At 39.4% G+C, this 27,491-nt stretch overlaps 1 protein-coding gene across 6 annotated transcripts in view; it reads left to right on the forward strand.

Annotated features, from left to right (window-relative positions):
- The window catches only part of RPS6KA2 (ribosomal protein S6 kinase A2), a 294,786-nt gene that overhangs the window by 146,442 nt on the left and 120,853 nt on the right, over positions 1 to 27,491 (forward strand). The window contains exon 1 of one of the 6 annotated variants that reach the window (XM_064414043.1): positions 25,922 to 25,940. The exons of the other annotated variants lie outside the window; for them this stretch is intronic. The gene's annotated coding sequence lies outside the window, so the exon portion shown is untranslated. Of the gene's footprint in view, positions 1 to 25,921; positions 25,941 to 27,491 lie in introns of those variants that run through there. 6 annotated transcript variants of the gene reach the window in all.

Raw genomic sequence — 27,491 nt, forward strand, 5'->3', positions numbered from 1 at the left:
AAGAGACACAAATACTGTAAGGTTTCCAAACCCAAAGAGTTTTGTCTTATGGAGAGAAAAAAACAAAAAGAAAAAAAGTGCAGTGTCAGAATAAAGTTTGTATGTGTTTCCTTGCCTTTGTTTCTTCCCCTGCCTAGGTATTCTTGGGTTTTGATCAGAGTGCTCTAAGGGGTCTTATGGATTTGTGTTCAGATCTCAGCATATGATTAATCTTAAAAAGTTTTTTATCTTACCAAGTCCTTCACAGCTTCCCATCCCAGATACTCCTCTGAAAGGATTTGTGCTCTGATTGCATTGTTTCTCTTCCTGACTAGTCACATTCCACAATACCCCTCTCTGGAGGGGTGTATAAACAGGAAAACAACTAAATATAGATCACAGAGAGAGAAGGAATAGAATGCAACAGTGTGCATAAAACAAAGGACTGCTTGCACAGATGGTGTAGGACCTAGAGGAAATGTGGAGGGGGAGAGAGAGAGAGAGGCATGAGAATGAGCAAAGATGGGGAAAAAAATTACCTGTGGCATAAACTGTTTATGGGAGAAAGGAGGCAGGCAGAACATCCCTCTGTTGCGTGGAGCAATCTGTAATGAACTGGGTTAGCATGATCAGAGAACAGAGGCCAAACTAGACTTGAAATCTTGCTTCCTTTACAATTAGCTGCTAACTTGATTAGAAACTGGTCAGCAGAACAGTCTTGAATACTGCAGCCACCCCCTTGGGGGCAGCCTGCTTTGGTGGAGCAGAAGGCAGGGGAGGTCAGCCTTCATATTAAACACAACATAAATATAATCTCATGGAATGGCACACTATGAGAAATTTAGGGAGGTGCTATTTCAGACATTTTCCTGCCTTGGTCTATTACATTTTTAGTTTTATTCTCTTATATATTAACACAAGTTGCTGACCCAGAGCAGTCTAACAGCCTCTGGTCAACAGACTGGCTTACAGGACAAAGAGGAACCTTACATCTCTCCTTCACCTTCCTGCAGTCCTTACCCAGCTCTTACCCTTCCTGCCTAAGCAGCTGAGATGTGACTGTGGCACATTGCTGTGCCCTTACACATATGCAGTGGGACCCATCTGTATTGCCAATTTCCACTTTCCCAGCAGGCATGCGTTGCTTTGAGTGCCTCTGTGAATTAGGAGGATGAAGTGCTTCTGTGGTAAATTACCCCACTCTGCAGCAGTGGCAGCAGGAGGGAATGGGTGGCTGTGCTTCAGCAGCCTGCAGACAACACCCTAGTGTCTCAGCTCAAATCATGGACAAAGCAGGGCTGACACTGATACCCCAGGCTGTGGACTAGGGCAGTGATGGGCAGACCTCTATCTGTACTGCCTCTGACACGGGACCAGTAATTTTCAAGGGAGATGGAGGAACATATTTGATTGGGAAGCAGAAACATATTAGATTACCTTTCCTAAATCTGCAAAATCATGATGGTTGGAGCCTTGGTTCATTTTTGGAAGGATGCAGAGAAATCTGTGTAAATGAAGGCTGGATTTGAAACCTTCTGCTGCTTCTTTCTGTGCACAAATAGCTTCTCTACAAATAATATGTTGTCTGTCTTTCTCTTCCCCAGCATCCTTCCAACAGTTCTGCACAGGCTAGACAGTCAGTTGCTGATGACTTCTTTTTGGAATTGATGGTTATGTGGAGCTTTTTATATTGCCAAGCAATTTTATACTGTTTTGTTTTCTGGTCTATGTATAAGTCTGCAATTACTCATATTTTTTTGTTTAGAAATACGTTTGGAAAAAAATTATAGTGATAAAAAATAGCCATCCAAAATCCCATTTAAGTGTTAACACCATTCTTCATCCTACCTTTTATTCTTGAAATGAGACACATGTTCATTTGAGGAAATTTGTTCTTGTTTGAGCAAGAATGAGGAAAAAAAGACCATTGTAGAAAAGCTTTAAGGGGTCTATTTTTCTGGAAATTAAAAAAATAGCACATTTTATAATGTTTCAAAATGGGGAATAAGTTGGGGTTGGTTTTTTGTTTGCTTTTGGTTGTTTTGGTTTTATTTAACCAACTCATTTAGAAGAATATTATTTAACATGTAATTAATTTTTACAAATCAAATATATGTGTATTAGTATTGTTGGATTTAAAGCACCAGAGAGCTAAGTCTGGTATTAATCTGTTTGTAGAAAGATAATCTTTGAAGAGATTATACTGCTAGTATTTTGATGAGAAATACTACTTATTATTGAGAAAGAGCCAGTAATTGCATTTATATTACAGCAGAAAATTATGGGGAGTAAAATCAACGTACACCAGCTGTTGTCTTCAAAATACTGCAGACTGACTCCATTGTGCATTCTCCTGGATGATAAAATCTAATGGGTGTACCTGCACAGTTTTGGTTTTATTTTGTTTCTTCTTCTGACTGTTGGGAAAGGTACCTTACTGTTCAAAAAGATTAGTCTGATTATAGCACAGTAATGAAAGGTGACACATCTCACCCCTTCTGTCCCCAGTAAGACCAAGGCGGCCTAGCAGTAGAACCAGTAAAGAGAAGGCTGTACAGAGAGTGCTGTACCCATCCAGTGTCCAATAGAAATATGCTATTACTCCTTTAGAGATAGAGGTCTGCTGGAGACTTCAAATTGTTCTGTGAGTTTTGTTCTTTCCTTCTAACAAGGAGGTTCTCTAAGGTAGAATTGGGATTGTTTTTTTTAATGTGGTATTAACTGGCATTACTTCTCAGGTTGAAACTCTTTAATATCAATACTTGCCACATAGGTCTAAACTAATGTTGGTTAGACAAGTAACTGTGAATTAACAATAAGGTAAATGGTTAAGAATCTTGTTTTGTATATGCCCAATAAAGGCTGTTGTCAGTTGTTGTTAAAGATATCTGCATTTTTGTTGCTTTATGTATTATCTGTTATTCTAAAAGTATGTAAGTGCTTATGCAGCTTTATATGTTCTATATTTATGAGAAATCACAATTCAAATGGACAGTTGGGTGGTGATGAGTTGAAGTCTCCAGTTTATTTAGTACCTACAGAGAGCTGTAGATTCTCCATGGCCCCTGCCTCCTTTCCCCAGTTCTGGCCCCTGATGCCATCAGCAGTCCTGCTGTAGTCCCTGGATGTACATAGGTGTGTGCATGCAAATTAACACACACATATACACACACGTGTGCCTGTCCTACCTTGTCCGTGCTCCAGACAGCTCATTTCACAGATTTCAAGCTTGCCCCCACCTTGGGATCACAACCACCACAGCCTGAGCCTATTGGTCCATACCCTGAGCCTTGGGTGTGTCTGAGGAGAGGCTCTGATGCCTTCTATTTGGGATATTTTGCCACACCAGAAATGCAAGAGGAGCAGTGGCCTTTCAGTTCATTTGAGGAGCTATTTCTTTAGCTGTGGCTGCTCTGTGTTGGTGCTCACCAATAGGACATGGCTGTGCCAGCTGCTTTGATTGTGAAGATAGAAAATGTTCAGTGGACTTTGTAAGCAGTGCAATGGCAGGGCTGGCAATGAGGGACTATAACAGAAAGGGAGAAGTTCATCTAAACTCAGAACAAAGATGCAGTGCTTCAGTAGGGGGGAAGGCTCCCTATGAACTCTCACTTAAAATGAGAGGAGAAGGGAGGAGAGAGGAACATGGCAGAGGGAGGAAAGGAGGCACACTGAAATAGATGACAGAGAAACAAGGGTGTGGAGATGATTGGAGTGAACACTCAATACAAGGCTGAGAAGCTTGTCAGAAGCTTACAGAATGCTGGATGTCTGGAAAAAGCAAAAACCTGTTTTGACTGTTTCAGCAGCTGTTCCTGCCTACTGGTTTTGTACTCTGCATGTCTTGCCCCCCTCCCCCTATGCCTTCTCCAAAGTGCACTGTGGTGAATCACAGCTGGTAACTGTGGATGCAGTTTGAACAGAGGAAAGCTAATACCCTCTGGTGTTTCCAGGCTGGAAATCCTGTGAATCATAGACAATCTACAGGCTCCTGGTTTTTCTAGCATAGCAAGGTCCAGCAAAGAATATGCAGATTGTGCCTGCAATATTACAGAGGAATGCAACAAAAATCTTCCTGGAAGAGGGAAGCAAACACAACAGGAGGACTGCATTTGGTCAAAGTTACATCTCTGTACCAGACAACATTTCTTATGTTTGCAAATAACAAAGCTAAGCCAGCAAAAGCTTGGTGTTGCAGATCAGACCTTAAATAATAGTGACATAAGGTTAGCAAACTCAATTTCCCATTTTCAGTGACAATTTTTCCAAGTTAGATACTGCTGTTCTGTAATACCTTCAGTAGAGCATCACAGGCAATCTGCCATTTGAAATTTTGTTTAAGGGCTTTGCTGGAAGAATAACCTGTCTTTTACAGCATTCACTGCATGTGCATGGGACTACAGTCAAAATCTATAAAAGATCACTATCATGATGTTACTGGGTTACCTGTGTTTTTCTAGATTATGTTGTTATCCTTCTGTAATACAAAAATGCTAATAATACTTACAGTCTCACTTGCATCATTATTTTTGCACAGTTCATGTACTTTGCAGTCCCCAAAACTTGGATAATGAGCCTAAGTTGACAGATCTGGGGTTAGTTTTGGTTTGGTTTGGTTGGGCTTTCTTAAGAGTCAAGAGTTAATTTTCTGGGGAAAAACTGGGCCCACAGACTGAAGGGCTCATTTGTCAGTATATGGTCCATGCCAGTTTTTAAAAAGATGCTAGATTAATATCTGTAGAGTATTATGGTACTAGAGAGAAAAAATATTTATGTACCTCCATTGCTACAAAGTGTTAAAGATATGCACACATACCAAAAAAGGTCCCTCATTTAACTCTTCAATAATTATTTCATTTATTAAAATTACCACCAAAACTCTGAAAAGCAATGCTACTCTTTCAAAGCCACTTCTACTGACTTTACAAATCTATTTTAATAGGATTTCAATTTATGATATATTTAAGCAAGGCCTTCAACATGTAAATTTTAACATTCAAGACGTAAGCCAAAATTACTTGCTGAGACCAGGCTGCATTTAACATGGGATATAAAAGAAATACTTCAGAATAAATGCAATGAAAGCTGAAACTCAAGCTCAGCTATTACAAATTCACTCTGAGGCCTTGAATGAGGCTTGGACCAATATGATGGCCTTTGAGATTAAGTTTTCATCTGAAAGGAGCTTTTTTCCTACTTTTGTGTAGGAAAACTGTAAAACAGCAGCAGTATATTAAAAATGCATGCTCCCAATCCTGCATTTCCAGTGGCATGCGAGGCAGTAAGCAGCTGATACCATATTAGACTGTGTACCAAGTAGCATTTACAATTTCAGTTTGGAATAATGAGTTATTTTCAGTGTGCATGAGGTGTGTGCAGATGATCAGTTTTCTGCTGGGATGGCAAGTTAAGGTGCAGTGGTTCACTGTGCTTCCCAGGGAAGAGATTCAGGGCTGCTGACATGTGAGTTCACTGCTATAGGCAGCATGGGTTGGGTTTTTCTAAACCTTCCCCAGTACTTCTCGCAAAATATGATTCTCTTCCTTTGAGCTCTATGTCTGTAAGATCATGACCTCTATAGTGTCATGTGAACTAAGAATTAATGTGGAAAAACAAATCAGTAACACACAGCACATTTGTGTAAGCAAACGACTGCTCAGTTCTTTGGCTGTCCTGTGCACTAGTTTTACCACCAGTTAATGTAAAAGCCTAATGCATCCTCTTCCTGATAGTTTTCTCCCTTCATTGTTGACAGGATGTGCTAAAAATAGTCTCCAGTCTATAGATATCTAAACAATGAAACTACAATTTTGGGAGTGGGGATGTTGCCACCAACTATTTATTTACACTAAGCAGCAGCAGCAGGAGTCAAAACGAGTTTCTGTATATGTAGCATAGTAGTAATGTCTCCTGAGGTTAGAATATAATTTCTTCCTCATTTTGTTTTCAGAGAATAGTTGAGATAGGGTAGAAATATACTTTCCCCCTGAGGAGTGGAGCAATTTGTTTTAAATTTCCATGGTAGTCTGTACACAGCTCAAAAATTTATCTAGAAGACCTGATGGATCACTCAGCTCCAGCATGCAGAAATTAATGGAGTTTCAAATTATGCTTTGGACAACTATATTTTTTCCAGTTATGGTGCCTGATTAAAAGGCTGTAAGTCTTAAGGGGGAAGAATAAGTTTACCCTAGAATTAGGTGAGTTGTTCCTGGTTCATATTCTAAAATCAAATAAGGTAGGGATGAATACCTGTGCTCACCTTGAGACAGAGAGTGAGAGTCTGCCTTCTTAATTAGATTATATCAATATATTTAATTAATATTAATTATTAATTATATTAATTAGTTGCTTCCTGTACCAGTCTTTGTGGAAGAAGTTTATACTCATTATACTTGTTGTATTCCTACTACTTGCAGTGAGCATGGCTTGCAACCTCTATGCCAATGCCCCAAAAATGGCTACAGCTGAAGTCTTTGGCCATTTCCAACCACTGCAGGTCAGTGCTCTGGTATGTCAAGCCATTATTATTCAAGGGTGGAGAGGAACATGGGAATGGAAGCTGTCACCTGCTAACCTGCTGGAGGGATGCTTGGAGTCCAGGCAGGACAGCAAAGTTACCAAGCTGTGGCCATGGGGCAAATGCAACTCATATTGAGCAGTTTATGAGAGAGGCAAATTGGTTATTTCCCCATCATATTATAAAAGTGAATATAATGTATGTTGGAATGTATAATCTGAACTGTATTTATGATGGTGAATGGAAGATAGGAAACATGTTTTACTAGGAAAAGCAGTCTGTGATCATCTAGTGCTATTCTTATGCTTATTATTAATGACATAGCCTGTTGCATACTAGGAAAGAACGCAGATTTTACACCACTGCATTTGTCATACAATTCATAATCCCTAGACAAGTCCAGGCAAAGATTGCTAATTTTTTAATGAATAATGCAGAACTATGTTTTATTTGTATCTGTCTCTACAAAAATTTTCACTAGTTCAGGAAAGTGAATGAGCTTCCTCTTAAATAACACTTGTTGACTCTCAGAAGGAAAAGAATTTGTTGGTCTGCACATCCTGTAGCTCTTCTTGCTGCCACCTACTACTTTGTTCAAGGTCTGTTTTATTTTTTTTTTGTTTTTGTTTTGGCCTTTTTGGTTGGTTTTGGTTTTGTTTGGTTGGTTTTGGTTTTGTTTGGTTGGTTTTTGTTGAACTCAGGCTGTCTTTTCTGTTTTGCTCTCTTCTTCTGTTACCTTTTGAATGGTCCCCTGTGCATTCACCTCTGCTGATTGCTCTGTATTTCCAGCAGGTCAAAAACGTTTTCCCTCTTGTGTGAAGGTACATGGTGTTAAAGCAAGGAGACTGTCTATAGGGCATGCAAGCTTGTTACTATCTGTACCCATGAATACCAGTGCTAGGAATGAGAGGAAGAAGGATGCCTGAGCATTTGTTTTAGACACACAAGAAGTTGCAAACCAGAAGCCTCCTCTCATCAGTTCTTGTTATAGGTAAAAATGAAATATATCTAATTCTAATAGAAAAACAAAAATAAATAATTTGCGACCATGATACAGTCCTGACAGCCAACAATCAAACTGACAGCGCAACACCCCCAGGAGATAGGCTGGGTGAACGTGGATTTGGCCTCTATTGCACCAAATCCCCCTTCATCCGCACTAGCTGCTCAGAGGGGACAGTTTTTATACTCTTTATTCTGCCCACGGCAGAGTCTCTTTGTTTCCTTTTAGAGTTCTTCATATTCAAGTTGGTTCTTTTCTTCAGTCTGAACTGCACAAAGCCTTTGTCCAGGAATAGATTAATTCTTCTCCCCGATTCCCGGGAGTCCTGTATTCAGGTGGCAGGTGTTGATGGCCCATGTTATCTCAGATGGGTATCTTTGTGAGCCATCATCTCTGGGACATGCCACCGTGAACGACCATCTCCTGTGCAGCCGAGGTTTCCTTCCTATGTAAATGACATGGTATTCCCTTGCCAGCCTGCCACGGTTTTGCTATCCTGAGAATGAAATTCCTAGCCTCCCCCTTTGTACAGCCAGTTTGATTCATATACTTTATAGAAGTCTATATTTTATTGGCACAAATTACTAACTATATCCCTAACAGTTCTGCTCCCAAATTCATTTATGTCATGAAGTTGAACAGATGCAGTGTCACCCTGTGCCCCAAAGCCTACCTCTAGCTATGACTGTGCGCAGCTTGATGCCACATCCCAAGACAGAGGCAGGAAATTTAAGGAACCCTGCTTGCCCCATACAGTAGGCATACAGGCTGACCTTAAACATCCTGAGCTTTCTTTTCAGCCAAGATAGTAGAAAACTTAAACTGTAAAGTTTATTTTAGCAATAAAACAGTAATCTGATGTAAATGAGACTGAATTTTGGAAGCAGCCTAAAAAAGGGAATTTTACAAGAAGAAATTTACATCTTGATGTTGGATCCCAGTGTTCTCTCTTTCTTCTCTAGTTGTTTAAGGGATTTCCTGCAGCATGTGTCAAAAACTTGCTTCTAAGCACTTGGCTGGTGAATTGTTCCTTCATGATGAAGTGTGCCTGGAGGGTTTTACTCTTCTGCTGTCCTTTGGTAGAATGGTGATTCTGGGGAGTGGGTACAAATTGTGATGAAAAACCAACTTGAGAACGTCTTTTAGTGTGTCTTAGAGTTGGTCTCATTTCACTTGACCGCTGAGGGTTTATTGGGGGTCCCACCCCCAGGAACAGCATGGTTACTGAGGGAGAAGGGAGGGAGGGGGAGAGCCAAGGTGGGAGAAGGGCCAAGAGAGGGTCTGGTTTCCCTCGCACAGTTTAAGAGCAGGAATTCAAAGTGGGCGCGGAATAAGACTTGGGCCAATGGGATTACAGATACATGAGACTTCAGGGCAGGACCACAGGCTACATTTTGGAGGCGTGAGACAGACCATACTTGACCTCATCACCTCTGGCAATGCCTTTTACAGCTCAGGGTTTTCATTCAGGAATACTTTACCTCTTTACATGCTTTGCTGTGCTCTCTGTATGGATTCTGTATGCTGTGGTAAAGTTCCCCTAAGGGATTGTGAGGAAGGAATCCAAGTCAGGGGCTACTTCAAAGTCTTCGACCCTGAGGAAAAGTACTCAATTCCTTGATCAAGTGACAAAAATCGCAATGAAAAGAAGGACAGTAATTCCTATTGACAGGTTCCCGTGGTAGATGAAATTATTTGCCTCTATATCTAAAGCTGTGTACAGGACTACAACTGTTAAAAAAATCATGTGAACTAACTTTAAAAATATGTTTGGGAACATCTTAATTTTGAAATGGTCAGATATTACTTGCAAGCCTCATTTCTTCTGTATTACTGAAAACAGAACTTTCCTCAGTAATAATTTTCATGGATCACTGAATACAGGGATTTGCCTGGCAAATAAGTATTTACAGTATTTTCATTAATAATAAGGCCCATTGTTTTCTACTGTGTTTTTTTGTTTGTTTGTTTGTTTTTTCCTCTTGTCCCTTATGAGGACTGCAAGCAAGAAGAAACATTTTAATTGAATATTTTGAGTGTTGTGTCACATCTGAGTGCCTTGCAGCATGTTGGTTCCAATAGACGTATGAGTAGTAGCACATAACAGAACATGCCATAACAGAATGACACATTTTAATACATAATTTGGGAAGTGTGAAAAGGGCAGCAGTCTGTGGAGCAGACAGTCAGAGAATTTGGGTTTCAAAGAAAGAATGACTTTTAGGCAACCATGCCTATTGTTTTTGTAAGGAGTTGGAGTGAGGAATATAGCTATTCAAATAAGTTGGAAAGTGCAGGAGATTTTTATTCGGCATTTTCACTCACCCCATCTTTGTGATGCCTTTTACAATTGGAATTACCATCTGTTTAGAAAAAAACCCAAGCTAGAATAGTGACCTCAAACAAACAATTGCTTTATGCATAGATACTGGGTACACAAAAGCAACACCTTCAGTAAGTCCAAGGCACAGGAGACATAGCTCAAATGTGCAAACTTGCCACGCTGCTGTCAGGAATCCTCTACTCCCCCGGCTAGGGGAGGAGACCGCACCGGCCGAGCTGAGGCACAGCAGCTGACAGCGGCGGGGCACTACCCAGATGCGCCAGGGGCGTCCGGGGAGCGCCTCGACAAGAGGCAGTGGTGTTTAGCAAGGAAGGTGAAGTAATGAAGAAAAGAAGGACTCCTCTTGGGGGCAAAAGCCAGAGGTTTTTGTCTCCGGGGGGAGCCAGCCAAGAGAAGACCCCGAACAATGGGATACAATAGTATATAAAGGGGGTGGATCAGTTGGGTGGGGACAATACAATAGCCATTGGGGAGGAACTTGGGGGGAGGGTAGCATCCTCGTGATTGATACACTGGCTAGCCAATTAGAAAAGTAGTAGGGAGGGACCCTTGCTTCTGGTCCAATCACGCACTGAAGAGAGGAGAACTTTCTGGAATAAGCGGAGGGGTCAGTGGGTGATGGACAGGAGCTCAGGGAGGGGTTAACAGGGCAAATCCCTAGGAACAGGGGAGGAGGCAATAAACAGACAACTCTCACAACTGGGGGAGGGACCAACAGGGGAGGGAAGAGAATCCCAAGACTGAGCCGCTTAAAAACATGGGGGAAACTCCAACAAAATCAAAAAACACACTACAACACAAACTGACTTGAGTGTTCCTGGATTAGCAGGGTGAATCGTATGTACTGACTGAAAAATCAGCGTGGACGAGTGACAAATGGAGAGGAGGCACCTGTGTGTCACTGTTAAAGCTCAGTGCAAGTTTCCTGCACAGGGGCTGTTACACTACATGAGTAAATATGTATTGTTTGTTTAGAAAGCAAGCTGATGATGTTGGGGGCTTTTTCTCTGCCGTACAAAATATGTAGTGTTAGGGATATGGTAGAAATTCATGCCTATGAAATATAGATATATATGTATTAAACATGTTATTAAGGTGGGACCATGGTTTAATCCTAGGATGGCGAAACCACTGCTGGCTGACAAGGGTGGAACACGGCATTAACATACAAAGGAAAACTCGGCTGCACAGGATATGGTTCTTCAGGTGGCGTGCACCCGAGGATGCCCAGTGATGATGGCCCATGAAGATACACATCTTAGATAACCAGGACCATCAACACCTTCCACCTGAATAAAGGATTCCGGGAATCAGAGGAGGAACATCAATCTCTTCCCAGATGAGGTTTTGTGCAGCTTTGAGTGAAGAAAGAAACCAACGTGAATATGATGAACTTTGAAAGGAGACAAAGGGACTATGCTGCGGGCAAGAAAGAGTATAAGAACTGTCCCTGTGGAGCAGCAAGTGTGGATGGAGGAGGATTCGGTGCGATAGAGGCCGAATCTGCGTCCAGCCAGCCTGTATCCCGGGGTCTGTGCTGTCATTTTTAATTGGTGACTGTCAGGACTGTAATACGGTCGCAAATAAATTTTTATTTTTTTATTTTTATTATGATTTGGTCTATTTTTACCTATAACATGTAAGAAGAATTTTGCCAGCTACAAAAATGAGGTGGAACTGCCCCTCAAACTGGAAGTGATGGATGAACATCGGGACATGTTGAATTGACCTGAATGTCCAGCAGAACACAAGCAGGATGTTCAGGTGCTTTAAGTTGCCTTAGCTCACATTACTTCCCAGAGGTTTACCCAAGCCTTATGAACACTGACTGCTTTCTTTTCTCCTTGTAGGAATTTAGTGTGGGGAGGAAAATTCATGGGTTCGCACCTTTAGAAACCAACAAATCATTTTATGAAGAGCAAAAACACGCATCTTTTTGCTATGGTACCATTGGCTTCTAATAGAAACAACACAAGATAGTAATTGTTACAGGAAATAAATGATAAAGCTGAATTAATAATTAATAAAATAGATCTTATTTTGCTACTGAGATATGGTCTCTGATAGCCACAATCAAAGGGATAGCATTGAGCCTGGGATCGAGCCCGGGATTGGTGCTGGGTGAACTCTGAATCGAACTCTACTGCTTCGGATCCCCTTTGTTCACAAAGGCTGTCTCTGTTCAGGTGTTTTTTATACAGTTTTTTCCTCCTGGGGCAGAGTCTCTCATTTTCTTTTCATGGCTTCACATATTCATGTAGTCTCCTTTCTCTGTGTTGGGCTGGACAAAACCGTTTCAGAGAAGTGATGAATGCTGATCGTCTGGGAACCTGATATTGGGATGCATGTTCCTGAAGACTCTGGCTATCTTGATCATAGATTCTTATGAAGTATTTATCGCTTGGGTGTTTCCTGGACTGTCCCAGGAAAGGGCCCATATCCGTAGGAGCCGCGTCTTTTAGTTTGTTAATTTCTCTCTGCTGCCATCTGTGGTTTTGCAATTTTTTGAGGCAATCTCCCCGGCTCCAGCTTGAGGGTTTAAAGCTTTTAGTATTTTTCTTACAAACGTAACTTATTTCCCATATACTTCATGAACCAAATAATATATTATCTAATTCATTTCTTGTACCCAGTCCGTATACCTGCTGATCATATGCCATGTGGTGGTAGTGTTTAACAGACACAAATTTAAGAGGAATTTATTGCACAGCATAGAAGTCATCTCCACAGGTCAGTTTATTTCTGATAACTACAATCTGTCGGCATTTTAATGAGTGATTAATATCTCCTGTCAGTTTTGTAGGCATGGCCTCTTAAGATAGCAATCTTGCTTTATATATTGTTTTTCTATATTCAGAAAGGGGGAGCTTCTTCTGAGTCTTAAAAACAGCAGATGCAGCAGGAAAAAAAAAAATCAAAGTTTGAAACTGTTTCAGAGGATTTTATTCTCAATTTCTTTTTTTCTTCTGTTTTCCTGCTCGAATGGTGTTACTGTCCTCCCTCACCATGGTCTAGGGAAAAAACAGTTGCTTATAGTAACCTGAGTGCAAACTACAAACGGGACCTGGAGGCAGCTGCTCATAAACATCTGGGGGGTTATTTTTAAATTTTCCTTTTATTTTTCTCCTTTTTTTTTTTTCCTTAATCTTCCTGACTGCTTGGAGGCTCCACAATTTTGTTTCAGAGGGTCCACGATTGTTAGCAGCTCATTAACAGTCTTCTTTTGAAGCAAGTCATATGCTGCTGGTGACCTCTGTCAGAACACTTTTGTTCTTTTTGACTACTGTCTGGGCTTGCTAATGAAATAAGGCCTTTGAAGGTTTATACTGCACTGCTAGCAGTGCTTCTAAGGTGGCAGCAATTACTCACAGTCAGAGAGCAGCAGCAGCCAGAGTGCAAAATTTGGGTTGTTTTTTTTTTTTTCATCTTTTATTAGGGTCTCTTTAATGAAGTATTCAAGAGAGATTCGTAATTATGAATAAGATTGTTGTATTTGGCATCAGGAGCCAAACTAAAAAAAAAAAAAAAAAAAAAAAAACAAAAAAAAACCCAAAACATGGAAATACACAAATCTTTCATGTGAGCAAGGGCAGTATGAAGGAATAACAGAAGCCTATTGTGAGCCGTTGGACAAGTACAGTCATAAAACTGGAAAGAGAGGGGCCCTCAGTTTCCTCTTATGTCACTGGAATTCTTTATCTGCTTCATGGCACTGAAAAATATTAAAAGGTCATGGAAAAAATGTATCTCAGCTCTCTGTTTCTCTGTTCCATACATGAGAAGGATGAATGGGGGGTGCCCCCTTGGAACTGATAATTGAATTTGACTCATTGTATTTACTTAATTTTTTCAAATGTTGGTTTAGTGATTTTAACAGTTTGCTTGAAGCATGCAGGTACTAGGGATATTCTGTCAGAATTGCTGAGCTGTGCCTCACCCTCTTGGTTCCCTTGAGATTTTGGTGTGCTGAACATTTCTGCCTCTCAAATATACCAAATTAGGCAGAATTGTGGAACTGTTTCTCAGTACAATTTTTAATGTACATTTTATAATACAAATTTATCAAATTTTTAAAAATTGATAAATTAAAAAATTTATTATGAAATCTTGCTTCAAGACTGTATCTGCCATATCCTTTTATGGGACAATGTATGTTGTCCCATATATCACACTCTTTTCCACCAACTGATTTGCAATTGATCACTTTCTTTCCATGAGGCTGGAAAATTAACTTGGATACACATGAAAGTAACATTTAAAATAGAATACATTTGTGTTTGAGTGGATGGGAAAAAAGGCTTTTGGTGAAATTACATTACATTACCCTCTGAACATCTCTTTTACTAGATGCAAGGCCTTTATTTTTTTGCAACAAAGATGAAAATTTTACAATATTTTTGCTTGCTTGTTAAGGCAATGGATGAGGAGATGGGAGTTAGGCATTCTATTGCAAGACTGTGATAAATATCACAGTTTGTTATCATGTTCCTGTAGTGGCTGATATCTCAAGAACGCTGTAAATCACCAGTGTAGGCCTGCACAGTCTGGTGTAGAGACAGGACTAATGACTCTGGCAAAGTGTTGGCAATAACGTGATCCATGCTTTTCAGGTCCCAAGGTGGAGTCTTTGGCTTAGCTCTGTGTTATGTGAGGTACCATTGTCATGTAATTGTTTATAGAGTGATTTGGCACTTTGGTGTACTGTGAGTGACTAGAGTTACTTATTTTTGTTCCAAAGTATGGGTGTGAAATATGAGTGAATTGAAAGGAGGCTGGGAATTAGGCCCATGTCCTGCAGATATTTCTGCAGATGTAGCAGATGACTAGGCACGCTTATATTTAATCATGTGCGTAAATGTTTACATGAATAGTGCTTCAGTTTCTATTTTTAAAGAGGAGGAACCTTTAAATTGTTGCCTTTTCTTATTTCAATACACATATTACAAAAAATTAATATCTTTGTAGCTTCTTGAAAAATCTGTTTGTAGCTTAAAAAGTCAGTTCAGTTTTATTACAATATCAAAGAAGCTAGAACAGAGCAGTGTGCATTGTATAGCTCTAAATAAGTATTGGAGATACCAAAATTATCCAGTATAGTAATTTTGGTCAAATCAAAGTCAGAATTCAGATACATTTCAAGTAAGAAGAGTGTACAGCATATACTTACTGACTTTATAAATGAAAGCCCTAAATACTTTCAAATACAGAGACACAAGATGCAGGTAAGTTGCTCCCTTGAACTTCAAATTACTATAAATTGCTTTGAAGGAGTCAATTTGGAACATGACAAATATGTGAATGTGGTGGACTGACCTGGCTCAATGCCAGGTGCTCGCCAAAGCTGCTCTATCACTCCCTCCTCTGCTGGATAATTAAGAGAAAATACATGGAAAAAACCTTATGGGTCAAGATAGAGGTAGTTTAATAAAAGCAAAAGCTGCTTGTTGAAGCAAAGGAAAACAGAAGAGGTAGTCTCTATTTCCCATCAGTAAGCAATGTCCAACCACCTGCTTCCCTGAAAGTAGCACTGCAGTACATGTCTGGAAGACAAACATCATGATAGTGAATACCCTGGGACCAAAGTCTAGTGTCTGCCCTTCTGTGACTGCCTTTGCTTTATGGGTAGGATTGCACAAAGTAAGTAGCTAGTTCCATGCCTTCTTCCAGTAGAAGTGGTCCTAAACATCTGTCATTACTTGGGTGAAAGGGGTCAACAGGTATGTTATTAAATAAACATACCAGTTTTTCATCAGACTGCATGAACTCAGAAAGTTGATGTTGTCTGAGCCTTTATATCACAGCTGTTCATGGGGATTCACTTACTCTGCTGGCTTGAATCAAATATGTATGTATAAAACAGTCTCTAAACTTCATTTGTGGGATGGTGGGCAGGAAAATATTTGTAGAATTTATTTGGTTTTAAACATTAGGTTTTAAATAGAGGAAGTTTACAGCATGATTTATTTTCCTACAAATTGTTTTTCAAAGATACAAAAGATAAGGGAAAGCTGCAGATTTGAAGCAGTGAAAGTATGAGTTATGATAAGTAGACACATTGCCTGGAATTTACAGAGGACCCCCAGGAATTAACTAACTCCATTGAAAATTCTGGCCATTGTACTTATCTAAGCTGTTGCACATTATATCAGCTTTTTTTTTTTTTTTTCCCAAATGTGTCTTCCATGACTCATCATTCTTAAAATAGTTCATTTCATAATTCAGCAAAGACAATACATCACAGAGATTTTTTTCCTGCAGGTCTGCAGGATGAGAATGACAATATAGGGTTGATTAGGGGGAAACAGGCAAATTTACAGATCGGTCTACAGAAGAGAGGAGAGCTGAGTCTGGCTGCTGGAACAGTAAAAGTTATGTGTCCTGGATAAAACTCACATAGAAAAAAATGTCTGTTTCAGTATTTAAAAGAAGAAAATTGAAGTATTTAGCCAATAGGAGGCTGCTAGACAAGTGAATCAATATTTACTTCTGGTATCAGTCTATCTAAAGGAAGAATATGTGCCCAGAAAAAAGAAAGAGGACTTCGGCTGTTTTGTGATACTAATTATCAAAATACCATTGAAGAACATGTCTAAATCCTGCTGTACTCTAATGAACTGCAGAAGACAGCAGAAGCAGTAGGCGAGAGAAATCAAACAAGGACAGAGAAACAAGTTACAGGAATGAAAACTATTTTTGGAATCACATATCAAGTGAATGAGTTCAACACATACAGGGACAGGGGAAGGATAAAAAACCTCAGTTTTTTGTTCATACTGTGCAGGATATTTTAATTTCTAGTATGTAATAGGATCACAGTCTTGACATTTAAAGCATGCAGTATAACACATATCTATCAGCATGTATAACTTTTACATTTTGTTTTCATGTTCTGACTTTACTTGGAAGGACTTTTTTTTTTTAGTTAAATCTTTATGAAAAAGTAAAATCCAGATTAGAAATTACTGTCAACCAAATGCAGGGAATTAACCAGCTGTCCAGCTACTGCAAGAGGCTTAGAGAAAACTACCTACTGTGCCGACTTGGAGTTGAGGGATTGGCCTTTTTTTTGTCTGCAAGTTTAAAAGCTCGGGAATTTAACTGAAATAACCTACTATAAATTAAAATAGTGAAGGTACTGTCAAATATTTGTTAGCTTTCCAATATCAAATTAAAATTACTACAGCCTGTAAATCATAAAATATATTAAATATCATAATTGCGACTCCTTCCCCCCTTTCCCTAAGATGTAGAATCTGTCAAAAAAAATCTTTGCTTGGAACTCTGATGCATGGCTATATATAAAATATAGTCTACAGTTTCCGATGTTTTGAGGGGTTTTTAAACAGCATTATTTCTGCTGGATTAAAGTGTGTACAGTCTTCTGAAAATCTTCAGGGCAGCAGAGATCTAGGTAGTAGTCACAGTCAGTCAGTTTCAATCAACATCACTTCTGAAGCCACAGTTCAAAAGCCTATCCCCCCTTACTTTTCTTCTAGCTGCAGGTTTCCACCTGGCCACATTTTGAGATACAGTGAGTAATTTTAACAGAAGGCATACGTTAGTTGAAACAAATTGAACTGTAGAAGTTATGACATTCAAGGCTTGAACTGTCCTGGTCTACACTGTTTGTTGGACCTGTTGAAAAAAGACTATGAGAATGTGTTTGTGTATCACCCACACTTTGCTGTGGTTTGCATTTCTCCGGAAAACTATGTTGGTGCAGCGAGCAGGTGTGTGTTAAGAACCATCTTATAGTGGTGTGCTGTAACTAAGTGTAGTGTACTTGCTTCTAGTTCTTGTGAGCTTGAGCACTCCTAGCAGGTAATAATAGTCCTATGGACTTCAGCAAGCGTTTCAGTCATACTCTAAATCCCTTTTAAGGCACATGTTTAAAGACAGATTTGACAGTAGCAGCAGTTATCTCCGTGTAGTTAGTTGTCAAATGTATTTTATATTTGCTTGTCTGCAAGTACAGTGTTGTACTGCATATTACTTCCTCTTTCCCCACCTCCCCACACTTATGAGAAGTGGCAAGCTGTCAGACTGTAAACAGTTATGATATTTTTGTGAAAAGATCTTGCTTAGAGGATGAAGCTGCTACTTCACAAAACAAGTATTTGAGTTATCACCAAAATACTGGATAATTTTGTGGATTGACTTGCCAAATGCCTTTGCAAGTGTGTATCTCTCACTAATAATTCAAGCCAGCCTGCTGTTGTTGCCCTGCTTATCTTTGCTTCCAAGTGTACAGGACAGGAAGTATGTGCACATCTCTGCTGAGGAAGTGTTAGGTCTGAATCATGTGATTGTCTCTTCTTTTGTAGAAATTTCTTCTGTAGAAATGTGTTGGTGGACAACATACACCTAAGTGGTTTATTTACTCTATATTAATAGCATATTTGCATATACATAGGGTGTAACTGAAAGTTGCCTGACAACATTGTATGATTCTATAATTTCCTAGTCCAAGATGGAAACCTTGGAACAAAGTGAGAGCTGAAGCTTGTAAATTCAGGACCATTCTGTATGACCCTCCAAAACAGATTAGGTTTTGTTTGTATAGTATAGGATTTCTTTACAATGGAGGACTAAAACTGAATTTCAGAGGTCAGGAGCATGTGTCTTTCATGGAAGCCAAAAGGAGTACACAGTGGAGACTTGCAACGTCTTATATGTTGGGCGGGTTTGGGGCTTTTTTTACCTCACTGTGAAATGCAGGGCTTTACTTGGGTGTTAGTTCTTAGAAGTCATAGGGCTTGTTTGGCTTTCGGATCCAAGTACAATATTGCCATCTTTTTGTATATGCAAAATTGTTCATATACTAACTTCTTTATCATCATTCAGAAGTAAAAATAAAACTAATGTTTTGTCAACTGATTGTACTCTGTCTGGGATTACCTTGGAGTAATGTAAAGCACTGAGGTGTTACTATATATATATATGTATGTATACATACATACATATATATATACATATATATATATATACACACACACACATGTATATGATTATGGAGAACGATCTAGAAGCTAACAGATGCAATGGCAAAAGTTAGGCAATGTTTTGCATGTGGTATTTTAATTGCTTAGGTGGATTCCAGGAGCACCTAGTGAAGTAGCTTGGTTAGACTGCACAGCCAAGGCAAACAAGATTGCCAAATACAGTCCACCTTTTTCAATGCTTTTCACATGAAAATCAACACAGTAGAAAGAACACTGGAAGATTAAAGAAGACTATTCTAAGTTTTGTTAACCACTGGAAAAATAATCTTTAGTGTTTTAGCCTCTGATAACTAGTTTCACCTTTTAAAGAAGGGGAAGAAAATTGAGGTGGATGCACAATGACAGTAGTTTTCTATTTAAATATTTGTATTTTGTCCCATCAAATCAAGATCAAGAGTAGTGCTTGTATCTTGATTTAGATCTGCATGTGAGCTTGGGAGAAAACAAACAAAATAAAAGATAAGTAACATAAATTTTGATGATGGCCATTTGCATTTTGTGCCATGAGATTTTTATTTGAGAAAGAAGATGTGTAGCGTTGTGGGAGGAGGAATAAATAGTAGTTGACCCAGGAATGACTGAAAATAAGCTTCATGGTGTCAGGTTAACTAGGTATATTGGTAACAGCTGGTTTTCATGTATGCCAAACAGGATCCCTGACTATCAGCTATCGACTTTTCTAACAGGCATCTGGACTTCCAAACATGACATGCAGCATCCCATTACTATTTTGAACAAGGCCTCATATTTCTTCTTCTGGTGATATACGAGAAACTGCAGTTCTGGTGACCTCTAGGAGATCGGTATGACTTAGGCACCCAGGATCTCATTTCTTCCTTGATAATTGTTTTTCTGCTCCATATCTCCCTTGAAAATTGAAGGTATTAGCTTGTTTCAATCATATGTGACAGTGGTACTCTCTATGCTCTGGATTAGAAATAAGTGATCTGAAGCCAGCCTGGTCTGTCACATCAGAGAAGGCTCTAAGGGATGGAATTGGAGGGGTCTTCGCTCAGAGTCCCTCCTTAGTAGTCCCAATTTGTAATGAAGAACTTGCTGAATTGGAATTTGTGTATAAATTAGCTAAGTTTTTAGCATAGAGCATGTGCAGCAGAGTAATACCAGAATATTTTTTTAAAGTGCCTTACAGCAACTACTTGTATAAATACCTTTCTTATTCTGTGCTGAAGTAATGAGAGAAAATGAGGGAGTTGCAGCAAAACAGGGAAACACGAGTTGCTTTCCAATGGTTGACTCTCTTGAGGCAGCCACTGAGCTCTGTTCTTGGGCCCAGACCCTACTCAGAAAAAAAATTATGTTGACTCTGGCACAGATGTGTGTCTGTAGCTCTGGGAATAACCTGTTGCTGAGTGGCATAGAGAATTTGCATTCCATTTTTATGAACTCTCATAAGGCCAATGTTCTCCAATTTCTGATTGATTGTCTTTATGTAATAAGGACAACTAATATAGATTTGTCCGAATGACTGAGGAAGGTCAGCTGTCACTGGTTCAGTTTAACAAAGCTTCTAAGGTTGCAGGATGAATTATATTTTGTTGCCTGCTGCAAAAAGCACATTATTTAAGTGGGGGTTTTTTCCGTGATGCCTGATGACTTGTGTTTTCTCCCTCTAAATCTTATTCTATTGTACGATAGTCCTAATCATGGTTTAATTTATGTTGATGGATGCCCTCTGGCCATAATCTCTCTGTCAGTTATGAAAGGCTTATGTGGAGTAAGTGTTTTTAAACGTCCGTGATAAGGAGGGGTGTCAATTTTCGGAGCAGGTAATCAGTCACAGCTTTGAATGAACAGGATCCATAAGTATTCAGCATCTCAGAAAGCTGAGCCCAAGTTTTTCTTGTGGGCACTTGATATTATTAATTATTTTTTCTACCAGAGTGCAGGGGTGGGGAGGTTGAGAGACCACAGACTCTGCAGCAAAGTTATTGTAAGGTCAGCAACTTTGTACAATCCCCAGCTCAGCTGCATTGCATTAATTAGAGGGTAATGCAAAGGGTGTTTTGATGTGGGTCTTACACTGGTGTCTGAATCACCTGTCTGGACTTCTGCAATAAAAAACTTCCTCACCTCTGCCAGACTGTCTTGGTTACAGACCCAGAGCCCATTGCATCAGCCCTCCACAAAACCTAAACACAAAGTAAACAGTTCTTCAGGGAGTAAAATAGTCGTGGGTGCACCCTTGTTCTCAGGCTGGAATAGCAGAAGGAGGTACTGGCTGCAATTAATCTTTGACGAGATTCCCAGATGTCTTTTCATGGAGTCTTTTCTGTTCCTTCCGCTGCACTGTTCAGTGAAGGCCCCCACACCAGCCCCAGAGTCTCCCAAAACCTCCACCTGTTCTGAACTTCCCCACTCATCCTAGCATAAACCTATTCATAGTCCTTGAGCCACCAACCTCAGCCATTGTAGGTCCCTTCCAGCTATTTCCATCCACTATTTCCTCTTCCAGTCCCAAATCCTTGTCCACATACACCATCTTCCCAATGCCAGCCTTGCTCTTGTATTCCTCTCCATCCTCATCTCTAAGTACCTACGTACATCTTACCCCTCTGCTTCTTTGCTTCTGCTACTACTATACTTTTGTTGGCCACTGCTGCACTGCTATGGACACTGTGAAGTCTCTCTTGGCCACCCCCATTCTGGGCTTCTCTTTCAGAAGAAAACCCTCTCTCCTGCTGTGTGGGTATGGAAAGCCCAACTGCACCCACCAACATTACACAAGACAGAATGCAGATTACTTGGGAGGTTTGCTTTTCTTCCCCTTTGCTCTGCTTCCTGTTCATTATCCGCCTCAGAGAAGTTTGGTGGGCCAGTTGTGACTCTTTAACAGGTCATTCAATTCTTGAGGCTCTACCGCCATCGCATAGGTCTCCCCAGTTGGTGAGTGCTCTTTATAGCCTTTCCACTTCAGCCTTAGTCTGCCTGTCCATTGGGCAAAACCACTCTTTGGACAGGATAAGAGCCACACAGTCCTATTGTCTTAAAGGGAAGGGACTCTTCCTCACTGAAACTCTTTTTCTTTCCCTTGAGGAAAGGACTCTTGAAAATAACTCTGCCTAGCTGTTCTTCACACCAGTAGTGAAAACATCAGCTCTTCATGACTGGAGCACAGACAGAGAATGATTTGCCTTTTTTTTTTTCTGATTATGACTATAAATGTCATAGCTTTGTGGGCACCACTCAGCTGTTTTTAGCAGACAGTTACTCTAGACGTGGCGAAAAATACTGCCCATTGCAAGCAGTTCCTGTTTTTTGAGAGTGGCCAGATAAATTTGTTTCTCACAGTGTATAGGAATGGATTGCGTTGCCTTCTCTGGTGATAGGCTGCTAGGCTTGCGTAAAGCATAATAACTTTGTCCTTCCACACTTAAATACATAGTTCTGAGGCAATTTTTGGTGATCTGAGCAGAGAAACTGGAAATCTTGTCGGGGAAGGAGACTTTTTTACATGGATGAAGAGAGCGTTCCTTATGAAAGGCATGTTATTGTCTCATTTTTCTGGCTGACTGGATCTTGATTCTGTTGTAATGTGAATTACTGTTATAGTCTAAAATCTGTTATCAGAAGTAGGTGCATATTTTGGGGTAAGTTAGCACTCAAATTGGCTTTTTTTCTAGGTCTGTTGCAAGGAGGATTTAGATTTATTGCAGTGGTGGGTAGTGACTGGTATCCCAGGGTTTGGTGGGAAAAGGTTCAGGAACCTTGGACTCTGCCCTGTACAGCATGGCTGCATATATATATATATATATATATATATATATATATATATATATATATTTTTTTTTTTTTTTTTTTTTTTTTTTGACATTTAGTGACCGCAGCATTTCTGTCTGGACTATTTCTCTGTTGCTATAGAAACCTTTGGTGGTAGACCTGTTCACACAGGTGAATAAAAAGTTTAATTGCATAAAAATTAAGCATTAAATAGGTGTTGTCTGTAAATGAAACCTAAAAACTGCCTGGATTAAAGTACTGTTGCATAATCCATGAGTGTGTTGTGATAATTTTAGAATGAGGTGATGTGTTCTGTGCTGTCTTCCTTTACTCTGTAAATAATGTATGAAATTCTGAAGATAGATGTAAAGAACAAAACGTGTCTAATTGCAGGGAAGAGGTTATTTAATTGTAGGGAAGAGGTTATTGTGCGGAAATTGGTGCAGTTTAGATGGTGGGTCTGGATTCCTGTGCTGGTTGTTGGGACCCACACTGAGAATATATATATAAAAATCTGTAAAAATATATATGTGTTTCTGTAAAAAAGGCCTTTTTACATTTCCAGAGGAATATGATAAAACAGTGTATTACTATTAACTTTGAAGTAAAAACTTTCTCGTAGACATTAATTTTCATTTATATCCATAACCCCAAAGAAATAAAACAAACAAAAAAACCTATAAAATGAAATTGAATGTAGTAGAGGAGTTGAGAAGCTAAGACTGGGAAAGGGAGAATTTATTTTAAAAAATCCCTTTGCCTTACAACACTGCTGTTAGCATCATGTCTGTTCCCGCCTATGATCTGTCTGGTCACAGAGACTGCTTCAGTGGAAACAACTGTATTTTCAGCAATATTTCACACCAGGCAGCTTTTTGTTTTATGTTATTTTCTATTTCTTCTATCTAAGAGGAAATTTAGTTATAATTATGTTGATAATTTTTTTTAAGTTTTCTTTGAAAATTAATGTTCCTATTTAGTATTGTTGCACTCTTCTGTTCTGCCATCTGTAGCTTTTCTTTGCTGGCAGGATAAAGGCTGGCTAGAAAATCTGATCTAGAATTAGGGTCAGTTTCTAGCTAAATTTGACCTGGATGGCACTGAACACTTTAGGACTCATTAATAAAAAAAATAAATTTTCTTTACAGAATCATGATGAACATTGTCCATTAGAGGATTAATTAATTGTTTTACATAAGAAGCTTGTAATGGAAACTTTGTATGTTTTATGCATTCTCTATTTCTACAGAAATTTAAGAATTAACCAGTCATTTTATCATTCAAAAAGAAAAGATTTTATATTGACGAATTGATATGAAGTGATTACTTTTACAGCTTAGCAAACCTATCTATAAAAAATATTTAAAAGGTAGAAAACACTGTAAATGCAAGGTATATTAAGTACCCTGTCTAGTATTGTGTTGTTTCCTTGAGTAACATCCATTCATTTCAGAAAAGTGTTTTGTCATTTGATGTGACTGTCGCTTTGTGGCCAGAAATGCAGTTTCTGCAGCATAGGGCCTGTTCTGCACATGTGACTGTGTAGTGTTTGTAGGTGTATGTACTGTTCTCAGTTTAATCTATAATAGAGTTAAGGGCTTTTGAAGCACAAGAGGAGTTTTTTAATGAGACTTAATCTCATTATTTGCTTTTATCTTATCCTGTAATTTCTTGTTGCCTGCATAGTAGGAAAAGAAAAGCTCCCTGGAAATCTTGTTCTCAGTGTGGAATTGGTGTGAAATCAGTCTTTCTTTTCAACAGGAGGCTGGCAGGGAGGGAAGGGAGTGGGTAACAGATCAGAAGCAGAGTGCACCAGCGTTTGGCTTTGGTTTGGGGTTTGTTTACTTTGCTTGCTTTTCCCAAAGTTGCATGGTTAGAGGATTTCAGTTTTATTGTAATTCTCATTAGTTGCATTGTTAATCTCTCCACTGTAATTTAAAGCTCTGGTTCCCCTAAAGTTATGAACCAATTTTTGATGTATCCATTGTGCCTGCTAAGGATCTAACTGTAGCAATTTTAGTGTGTTATTACTTGCTTTAGTTGTGCTGAAGCCTATAGTGGAACAGATATATTACTCAGCAAATGTCTGTGGCAACAGTGGGTTGTAATTGCTTAATTAGGCAAATGTATAGTAATCTAGCCAGTGAAATATTTTAGCCATCCTTGATTTAATTCTGCCCTGTATGAGTTTGAATAACTCATGAAGAACTGAGGGGGAAAGTGCATCACAAATTGATCAGAATACTTCGTTAAACTGAGTTTAGATTTTCGTGAGGATACAGCTGTAATAAACCCGTTTAAGAAGACTATCTCCTCTAGGAATTCAAGCATAAGTCACTGTGAAAAAAATGTCATTAATTATTCACTGCAGGTCTCAGTCATTGCTGCACTTTGATCCCTGCTTAACAGGGTACTCTCTTTCCATGTGTTTGCATTCTAGAATTCCTGCTTTTTTTTTTCAGTAGTCATGGAGCACTGCAGATTTGCTGAATTAATATATTGTTATTTCCTCCTTACATGTATAACCTCTGAAATACCTATAATCTGTGTATGTAGTGGGTGTATTCTTTTCTTCCAAGATATATTCATGGTGTGTAGGGGGACAGGAGGAAGCAGAGGAGAAAAGTAGCATGATCCATTATAATTTAGCAATATTTTTGAATACAGTGAGCTGGATACTCCAAGAAGTTTCTTTGCATGACACAACATGGTGTGTAATGAATGTGGAAGACTCATGGAAAACTTCCTTATTAGGGGCATGTCCATTTATATAGGGTCTCTTCTAAAGAGCATCTCCTTCCTTCCCCCTCTTGCAATAGACAAGGCAGAACATGTGATAGAAGGATATGGTGTCTCCTCTAGAGGTGCTGCTCTCATATTTTGCCAAAAAGGGTGTTTAGAGCTCAGGAACCTGCAAGCAAACCTTTCTGCCTCTGAGGCTGCTGCTTGCTGGGTTGGAGCACAGCTTGGGCAAAGTAGAATTGAGTGTGTTGTTAACTTCAAGGTATTTTAGAATGTTTGAATGTTTTCTAGCCATGAGGTGGCATGCAGAGATGATGGAGCTACACCTGCCAACACAGCTGTATTAGGGCTTCTCACATCACAGCAGAGTCCTACTCTCCTGTGGTATAGTATTGCTACCTGGATCTAGTGGATAAAACATGACAGTTTTATTTTTGTCACTTTTGCTGGGAAGTCACAGCAGAACTGAGACAGCTCAATGCCTCACACTCAGTGCCCCAAACTTCAGGTGCCCTTTAAGGAGATCCAGAGCACTGGGTTATTCATGCAGTCTGAACTCAGGGCAGGAAAGAGGAAATTGAGAAAAAATTTTTGATCTCAAGTTTTCAGAAGGTACCAGTATTTCATGCTACTAGTTTTATGTTCAATTAAACATATGTCCTGTAAAAAATTGTTATAAATTATTTATTGCAGAAATCTGTTTTCCCAGAGTTGTATTCTCTTCCCCATTCAGAGTATCCATCTTATTCTGCCTGATGTTTCATCCTTATTCGTGAGCAGCATTAATGAAGCAGGTGTATAATGTAATTTTCTTAGCACAAGCAATGCCTGCCTATAGTACTCATAGTTCGTTCTCGTGAGGAAGAGGTAGAGGCATTGTGGTAGACTGTTGAAAATTAAAGCTGTTCTTTCTGCTTCTGGAAGGTGTAAATAGGTTTCAATATTAAACAGAAGAACCTGATTTCATCTGGTTGTAGCAGTAAATAGTGTCTGCAATCAACCATGAAAAGCAATGGATTTATACAATAATTAGGAATCTCTTTCCCTTATATGGAAATCAAAGGTTAACAGACTTTCTCAAACACTCAGTGACCTGAATCTTGGTTTCAAAGACAACTCCCATGTCCCAGCTTCAGCCAGCTAAAGTTTTCTGTTGAAGGTTTGCTGCCAGACACTGAGGCTGAGTGACAGGTCCTTATTGGCAGCAGGGCTTCAGATCTGCATTTTCTCTTTCTCTGTGTTTTCTTTTGTTTACTTTCTCAGTCATACTTTTGTATATGCTTCAACTTTCTCACATCTGTTTATTCCTGCCTGACAGCATTTGTTTGTCTTGCTGGCAGGTCACAGGTAGATGGCTAGGGGTTAGTTAAGTACATAGAGTAGGCCATTTTAGTGGTACAATTTTAGGATTTTGAAAGGTGTTTCAGTACTTGGAGCATGGGAGCTGAACTTTTTCAAATATCAATGCACATCTGTGAAACGTGACATGTAAAATCCTGATTAATAATTCATAATTGGCAGGAGATTGTGATATTAAGATTTAGACATCTATATATTGTTAAATGTGTGTAATTTTTGTAGAGAAAAAACCCCACTCAGTGCCTAGTAACAATGCTTGATTCAACCTGTACTGGATAAATTCAGGTCATATTTATTTTAGATTGACTTCCAGAATGATGTCTCTTGGAGTGTTTCCAAAAGACAATCAATACATATGATGTGATAGACTGTTTTTAAAATGTGCATGAACACTTTCCAGTTTCAGATTGGTCATGATAGGCAGATTATCAGCTCTCAGTGAATTCCTAAGCAAACTAAATAATGTAGCACAAAAATGGGGGCAAATTCCTTTTACTGGGGGCTGGCAAAACACAAGGGGATTGCCCAGGACATTTGATGGGAATAAGCAAGAAACTGTTCAACCTGCCAGGGTCCTTGTAGGGACCTTCTCCCTTCCTGCTCCTTTTAGCTGTACTCTGAATGGGACTTCGGTCAGGATTTTGCCTGGGGACAGAAGACAAATATAAACACAGAAGAGTCACAGTCACTGGCTGCATTGAATGGAGTGGAATTTTCCATCACTGTTATTGCTTGCTGCACATACTGCCTGAATGAACAGCATCCCTTGCCAGCAGCCATGGTCCTCCACTCTGGTGCTCCCAG

The sequence above is a fragment of the Passer domesticus genome, chromosome 3 (genome assembly GCF_036417665.1).
Source record: "Passer domesticus isolate bPasDom1 chromosome 3, bPasDom1.hap1, whole genome shotgun sequence".
Lineage (NCBI taxonomy): Eukaryota > Metazoa > Chordata > Aves > Passeriformes > Passeridae > Passer > Passer domesticus.